General features: G+C 39.3%; 3 non-coding genes across 3 annotated transcripts; all 3 read right to left on the reverse strand.

The window, feature by feature from the left end:
- Positions 1–1,482: 1,482 nt before the first annotated feature.
- On the reverse strand, positions 1,483–1,554 carry TRNAE-CUC (transfer RNA glutamic acid (anticodon CUC)). Its single transcript has one exon. It is a non-coding gene; the product is annotated as a tRNA-Glu (tRNA).
- A 431-nt stretch (positions 1,555–1,985) lies between these two features.
- Positions 1,986–2,057, reverse strand: TRNAE-CUC (transfer RNA glutamic acid (anticodon CUC)). The gene has a single exon. It is a non-coding gene; the product is annotated as a tRNA-Glu (tRNA).
- A 5,100-nt stretch (positions 2,058–7,157) lies between these two features.
- On the reverse strand, positions 7,158–7,229 carry TRNAE-CUC (transfer RNA glutamic acid (anticodon CUC)). Its single transcript has one exon. It is a non-coding gene; the product is annotated as a tRNA-Glu (tRNA).
- Between the last annotated feature and the right edge of the window lie 271 nt (positions 7,230–7,500).

Here is a 7,500-nt window from a genome sequence, read left to right on the forward strand (position 1 = left end):
CCATCAAACTAATGATACTGTTAAATTATGATCAACCAATTTGTTGTCAGTAATATGATCCCATTTTACATAAAAGATCTTGACTATCTTATTATATCTAATCGTCATTTCATTTTATTAGAAATATATAATTTGACCCTTGACTCTACAGCCTCCGACTATCTCCCTGTAGAGATATTACTGTTTATTACATCAACCTGTTTATCGAACTAAGTTTCGCTCCAGCCTTCTCCCATTGCTAAATTGTAAAATATGACAGGCATTACCTTCACGAAAGTAGGGGAACAAAATGTCTCCTTACCCAACCGTATGTTTAATTAATGATGGCATCCAATGTGGCAGCTTACAAGAATGTCAATCCAAGTATGTCTGTCGGACGATGCTCGCCTGAGGGCACACCCGACAGTCTGTCCTGCGGAGTTCCTAGACGCAGTTCTTGCAGATATTGTTCTTTGATATAAATAGCTATCGAGCTCTTTCTAGTGATGTTTCCATAGGAAACTGGTAAAGTGATTGTTTTCAATATAGCATCATCTTCCATGTAAATATGCAAGTTTTTTGATGTTTTAAAATTCCATACTTCAAAATCCCATATGCTCTAGTGGCTAGGATACGCGGCTCTCACCCACAAGGTCCGGGTTCGATTTCCGGCACAGGAAGATTTTTTTCTATATGAGCCCAGCGTCAAGGAAAATACGCCGACATACCCTGACCCAAGGGAAAAAACATGTAACAAATGTCAAAATTGATCGCGAGATCTTTGGGTCATAAATGATCACTTGCTCCTGTGTAGAGCCTGTAACATCCTCTGGATGAAACTGAAATTCAAGAAACATCACATTAAGAGATTGGTTATGAAATATTTTTATATGTAAATAAACAATGTTGGTAAATTCCAGTACATTTGGATATAGATAAGAAGATTTCACTGCTCAAGACCTCGAACAGTGAGATCGTTGCACACGTATACACATCACACATCTTTCACACGCACCTGGGGATAAAGTAGAAAGCAGAAGATAAGGAATGTTGTCATTACAGTATTTGGAAACACCTAAGACTTGCGAAGAAAGATGACCACATTCAAAACTGGACTTACTATTATCTCTCACCCGCGAGGCCTGGGTTTTGCCAAGAAAGTAGTAATCTACATATGGACAAGTGGTTTCGCGTATATATCAGTTTAATGTCAGGAACTCATCTCAAGAGGAAGCTAGGACGGTGTCTCCCGACAGAGGACTTTTTTAATCAGGGGATATAATGTAGCATATTCTTACATCGAACTCACTCCGTCAGGCAGATTTAAACCTGCTCCACTACTGACCTTTTGCTCAAATAGCGGCGTACTTAACCGGAAATAAGGTGTACTTCTAGTTTGAGTTTCTTTTAGAGGTATATCTAGGTTTTGCACTCCATTTAGCACATGTGTACTCACGTGCCTCTTCTGTCTAGGGTCCAATTTTCGGTCCCTTAGTGAAAACCTTCCCGTGCCGGGAATCGAACCCGGGCCTCGCGGGTGAGAGCCGCGTATCCTAGCCACTAGACCACACGGGATACCTGCAGGGGAAAAGAGAAAGCAAATTTAAGCGTTAAATTGTAGTTATTTCGATATATTTTGGGAAAAAGTTGACCTAAATGTTAATTCAGGGAGAGGTCTCCCCCACCCCTATTCCTGGTAACTTACAACTCAGCGTAATTATATCATTCTTCTAGTCTTTTTTTATATATAACTACTCCAATGCAAAATATATTTGATACTATCTGGGAGTGAGGACTTCACCCCCTTTGTAAGTTTTCGTGTATAGGCTAGTAAATGTTAATTTCTATACATCTTAAATATATTTGTATGGTCTAAGGGTTATAACACGGAGATCTCATCCTTGAGGCCTGAGTTCGATTCCCAGCACGCGAAAGTTTTCTCTAGTGCAACAATAATTTACTTTAACCAAAAGAAACACGTAGAAGTTTCCCTATGACTCAAAACCTTCCCGTGCCGGGAATCGAACCCGGGCCTCGCGGGTGAGAGCCGCGTATCCTTGCCACTAGACCACACGGGACTATTTTTGAAGGCGAAAGTTCTAGATATATAACATTTTTTAACAATAAAGAGGTCATCTCCCCTTCCCTCCTCCCCACTAGTCTATCTACGCGACAATTGACTATAGATACATACATATATATGTATATGTATATATATATATATATATATATATATATACACGTAGAGTTAAAAAACGACAGCATTGTTGTAGTTATTTAGTTTTTTCTTTGTATTCTCGATTTTCGTGATTAGAGATTTGCCATTAACCGGGTGAACTGAAACTAAGTCTCTATATTCTTCCTTTTTTCTAGCTCAACGTTTCATCTTGAAAAAGACATTTTCAAGAGTAAAATTCAAAGGGAAGACAGAAAGAATCTTTCTCTCTTCCCTTTAAATCTTTCTCTCTTCCTTTTAAATTTTACTGAAAATGTCTTCTTCAGGACAAAACGTTGAGCTCAAATAAAAAAAATGGAAGAATATAGGAACTTAGTTTTAATTCACCCGGTTAATGGCAAATCTCTAATCAGAAAAATCGAGAATACAAAGAAAAAACTAAATAACTACAACAATGCTGTCGTTTTTAACTCCACGTGTATTACTGAGAACCTGCTCCCCTCCTTTACTAATATATATATATATCTGTGTGTGTGTGTGTGTGTGTGTGTGTGTGTGTGTGTGTGTGTGTGTGTGTGTGTGTGTGTGTGTGTGTGTGTGTGTGTGTGTGTTTGTGTGTGTGTGTGTGTGTGTGTGTGTGTGTGTGTGTGTGTGTGTGTGTGTGTGTGTGTGTGTGTGTGTGTGTGTGTGTGTGTGTGTGTGTGTGTGTGTGTGTGTGTGTGTGTGTGTGTGTGTGTGTGTGTGTGTGTGCGTGATTTAAAATATGACAAATGTAACCGAAGGCGGAGAAAATATACGAGGAATAAAGATTAAAACAACGTAAATAGTAACATACAATTTATGGCAGAAGTAGAGAACAACAGAAAATTACCATTTTTAGACACTGTCATACACAGAACAAACAGCAATGTAAAGTTTTCGGTATACCGCAAACCCACTAATAAAGAAGATTATATACATTTTTATTCAGGACACAATATTAGGACTAAAACAGGTATAATAATTGGCTTTTTCCTCAGGGCTTTTCGCATCTGTAGTGAATTTTTTTTAGAAGATGAACTAGATCACATCACATAAGCTTTCAGCAAATTAAGATATCCCAAAGGTCTCCTACTTAAATTAGAAAAGAAAGCTAAGGAAATAAATAAGAAGAGTAAAGATATAAATAATTGCAACAAAGAAACACGATATATCGCAGTCCCAAATTCCAGCGTTAATTCAACTCTAGACAACGTCCCCTTAAAAGCAGGTATAAAGATAGCGAGAACATCAGGTAGCAAAGTGGGACATTTGGTAACGCGTAATTGTAGTAACCATACGAATGAAAATAGTACTGTCTATAAAATGCCTTTCCTCATATTTTGGGGAAACAGGTCGTGGATTAGAAAAAAAGTTATATGAACACAAAAATGATGTAAGAACCCACAGGTTTTCTAATTCTATAGTAAGACACATAGATACACATGACCACCTTCCGAACTGGGACAATACAATTATGATATATAAAGGTTCGACGACGAAATTAAGAAGAACAATAGAAGCAGCCTATATTAATACTAATAATAACATCAACTATAGAGATGGTTTTATATGCTTGGCAAGAGCTACAAATTTATTGGTAGTTGATGAAAACAAACGGACAAATGTTCCGAGCACGACGACCTTTCCTAGGCACCCTGTGAGGTGACATGCCTGTGTATAAAATGTCCATGTTATACTTTTGTGTTATGTTTTGTGATCAAGACCCTAATGGTCGAAACGTTAAGGCAGTAAAATTCTTCCATTATTCCTCGTATATTTTCTCCGCCTTCAGTTACATATAATATATATATATATGTATATATATATATATATATATATATATAAACATATATATATATCTATATATATGTATATATATATATATATATATATATATATATATATATATATATATATATATATAGTGACATCATGACAGGTGTATGAATGGTAAGAATGGAAAGACACGATTGAGAACAAGAGCCTTTATTCCTGACCGGTTTCGCCTTTGAGGCTTCTTCAGAGGTAATATTTACAGAGAATGAATGGATAGGTATTTGTGGGGTAGTTGCTGTGGTTTATGAGGGACGCGGGGTGGGATTCCGTGTGTTGCTAGGCTTGGTGGTCATGTGGGGTCAGGTGTGAGGCGGGTGGATGTATTTGTTTGTTTGTTATGCGTGAGCAATTGCCTCATGGCGTATTTGGCGGCATGTTTTACAATCTTGATATCTCCCGTTCTGTTGTTGATGCAATCGTTGGTGTTTATGTATATTGCTTCTAGTGTCTTTCTTTGTGGTTTGTTTAGATTTTCATGTAAAATGTTTGCTTGGTTCCATTGAGGTAAATGTTGGTTATCATCTATGTGGTTTATCCAGACGTTTGTTGTGCGGTGGTGACGGATATCAGCCTTGTGTTCATGTATGCGTTTATTTAATCCCCTGTACGTTTCACCATAATAGGCAAGGTTGCATCCCGAGCAGGGGATTTTGTATATGATACTGTCTGGTTGAGTGGGATTTTGTCTGTTATTTATGAAGTCGCATATTTGACGTCCTTTGTCTGATATTACTGTGATGCCTATGGGTTTTAATTTCTTGGTTAGGAGGTGAGTTAGGTCCGATGATGGTGCTATGAGGAGGATATTTTCCTTTTTGGTTCGTGGTTCAGAGATGCTTCTTTGTTTGATTTCCTTAGCTTTGTGTAGGGCTCGGGCGATGATTCCTGTTGGGAAGTGGAGTGTTTTGAATGTAGTGGTGATGTGGTCTATTTCGTCTTGAAGGTATTCTGAGCTACATATTCTTAAAGTTCTCAGGAAGAATCCTATTAGTATACCACTTTTAGTTCTGTCGCTGTGGGCACTGAAGTAGTGTATGTAGTCGTTTTTGTTTGTGGGTTTTCAAAACACTCCACTTCCCACTCCAGTACCCACAGTGTCGATTCCCCCGAGGGACGGAACCTTCGTAGCCCATAGGGCTCATCCTTTCGAGGATGGAGTATTAGATCGATGTACACTCCTATGACCTCCAGCAATAGCAGCCTTGATGGGTGGATCAATGTAGTGTCCCGTTCATAACATCCCCTGTTGTCATGGCTTCACCCCCAGAGACTCCGCACCGTATCTGCAGCGTATCCGTCACAGTTGCCCCGAGGAGCCGGAGCAACCTCAACCACGACCGAATACTGTGACACCGTCTTTTAAGGTTTCTCTGCCTCCCCAGGCGCCGCCTATCCCGCCGTCTCACATCCGCCACTAATAATATCACCAGTAGATCTCCCAAAAATGTCATGACGACATGGTTCAGAGTTCTTCGCCACCATGGCCTATGAGAACTCCGCAAGACCCTGAAACCAATATGGAAGAAATCCTGGTTAATGAATTATTCTTTGAAAATCCTCAACAAGCAACAGTCTCAACTCAGGATAGAGCATTCCTACCTTTGTGGTAAGGCGCCATGGAGGAGTCTCAGCAAATGTCAGTCGTCAAACAAGTTGCCACATGCCATCCATCAAACTAATGATACTGTTAAATTATGATCAACCAATTTGTTGTCAGTAATATGATCCCATTTTACATAAAAGATCTTGACTATCTTATTATATCTAATCGTCATTTCATTTTATTAGAAATATATAATTTGACCCTTGACTCTGCAGCTTCCGACTATCTCCCTGTAGAGATATTACTGTTTATTACATCAACCTGTTTATCGAACTAAGTTTCGCTCCAGCCTTCTCCCATTGCTAAATTGTAAAATATGACAGGCATTACCTTCACGAAAGTAGGGGAACAAAATGTCTCCTTACCCAACCGTATGTTTAATTAATGATGGCATCCAATGTGGCAGCTTACAAGAATGTCAATCCAAGTATGTTTGTCGGACGATGCTCGCCTGAGGGCACACCCGACAGTCTGTCCTGCGGAGTTCCTAGACGCAGTTCTTGCAGATATTGTTCTTTGATATGAATATCTATCGAGCTCTTTCTAGTGATGTTTCCATAGGAAACTGGTAAAGTGGCTGATTTCAATATAGCATCATTTTCCACGTAAATATGCAAGTTTTTCGATGTTTTAAAATTCCACACTTCAAAATCCCATGTGCTCTAGTGGCTAGGATACGCGGCTCTCACCCACAAGGTCCGGGTTCGATTTCCGGCACAGGAAGATTTTTTCTATATGAGCCCAGCGTCAAGGAAAATACGTGGACATACCCTGACCCAAGGGAAAAAACATGTAACAAATGTCAAAATTTATCGCGAGATCTTTGGGTCATAAATGATCACTTGTTCCTGTGTATGGCCTGTAACATCCTCTGGATGAAACTGAAATTCAAGAAACATCACATTAAGAGATTGGTTATGAAATATTTTTATATGTAAATAAACAATGTTGGTAAATTCCAGTACATTTGGGTATAAATAAGATTTCACTGCTCAAAACCTTGAACAGTGAGATCGTTGCACACGTATACACATCACACATCTTTCACACGCACCTGGGGATAAAGTAGAAAGCAGAAGATAAGGAATGTTGTCATTACAGTATTTGGAAACACCTAAGACTTGCGAAGAAAGATGACCACATTCAAAACTGGACTTACTATTATCTCTCACCCGCGAGGCCTGGGTTTTGCCAAGAAAGTAGTGATCTACATATGGACAAGTGGTTTCGCGTATATATCAGTTTAATGTCAGGAACTCATCTCAAGAGGAAGCTAGGACGGTGTCTCCCGACAGAGGACTTTTTCAATCAGGGGAGTTAATGTAGCATATTCTTACATCGAACTCACTCCGTCAGGCAGATTCAAACCTGCTCCACTACTGAACTTTTGCTCAAATAGCGGCGTACTTAACCGTAAATAAGGTGTACTTCAAGCTTGAGTTTCTTTTAGAGGTATATCTAGGTTTTGCACTCCATTTAGCACATGTGTACTCACGTGCCTCTTCTGGCTAGGGTCCAATTTTCGGTCCCTGAGTGAAAACCTTCCCGTGCCGGGAATCGAACCCGGGCCTCGCGGGTGAGAGCCGCGTATCCTAGCCACTAGACCACACGGGATACCTGTAGGGGAAAAGAGAAAGCAAATTTAACCATTAAATTGTAGTTATTTCGATATATTTTGGGAAAAAGTTGACCTAAATGTTAATTCAGGGAGAGGTCTCCCCCACCCCTATTCCTGGTAACTTACAACTCAGCGTAATTATATCATTCTTCTAGCCTTTTCCTATGTATAACTACTCCAATGCAAAATATGTTTGATATCTGGGAGTCAGGACTTCACCCCCTTTGTAAGTTTTCGTGTATAGGCTAGTAAATGTTAATTTTTATT

This window comes from Oratosquilla oratoria, chromosome 3, assembly GCF_046742065.1.
Source record: "Oratosquilla oratoria isolate Oo_2021 chromosome 3, ASM4674206v1, whole genome shotgun sequence".
NCBI lineage: Eukaryota > Metazoa > Arthropoda > Malacostraca > Stomatopoda > Squillidae > Oratosquilla > Oratosquilla oratoria.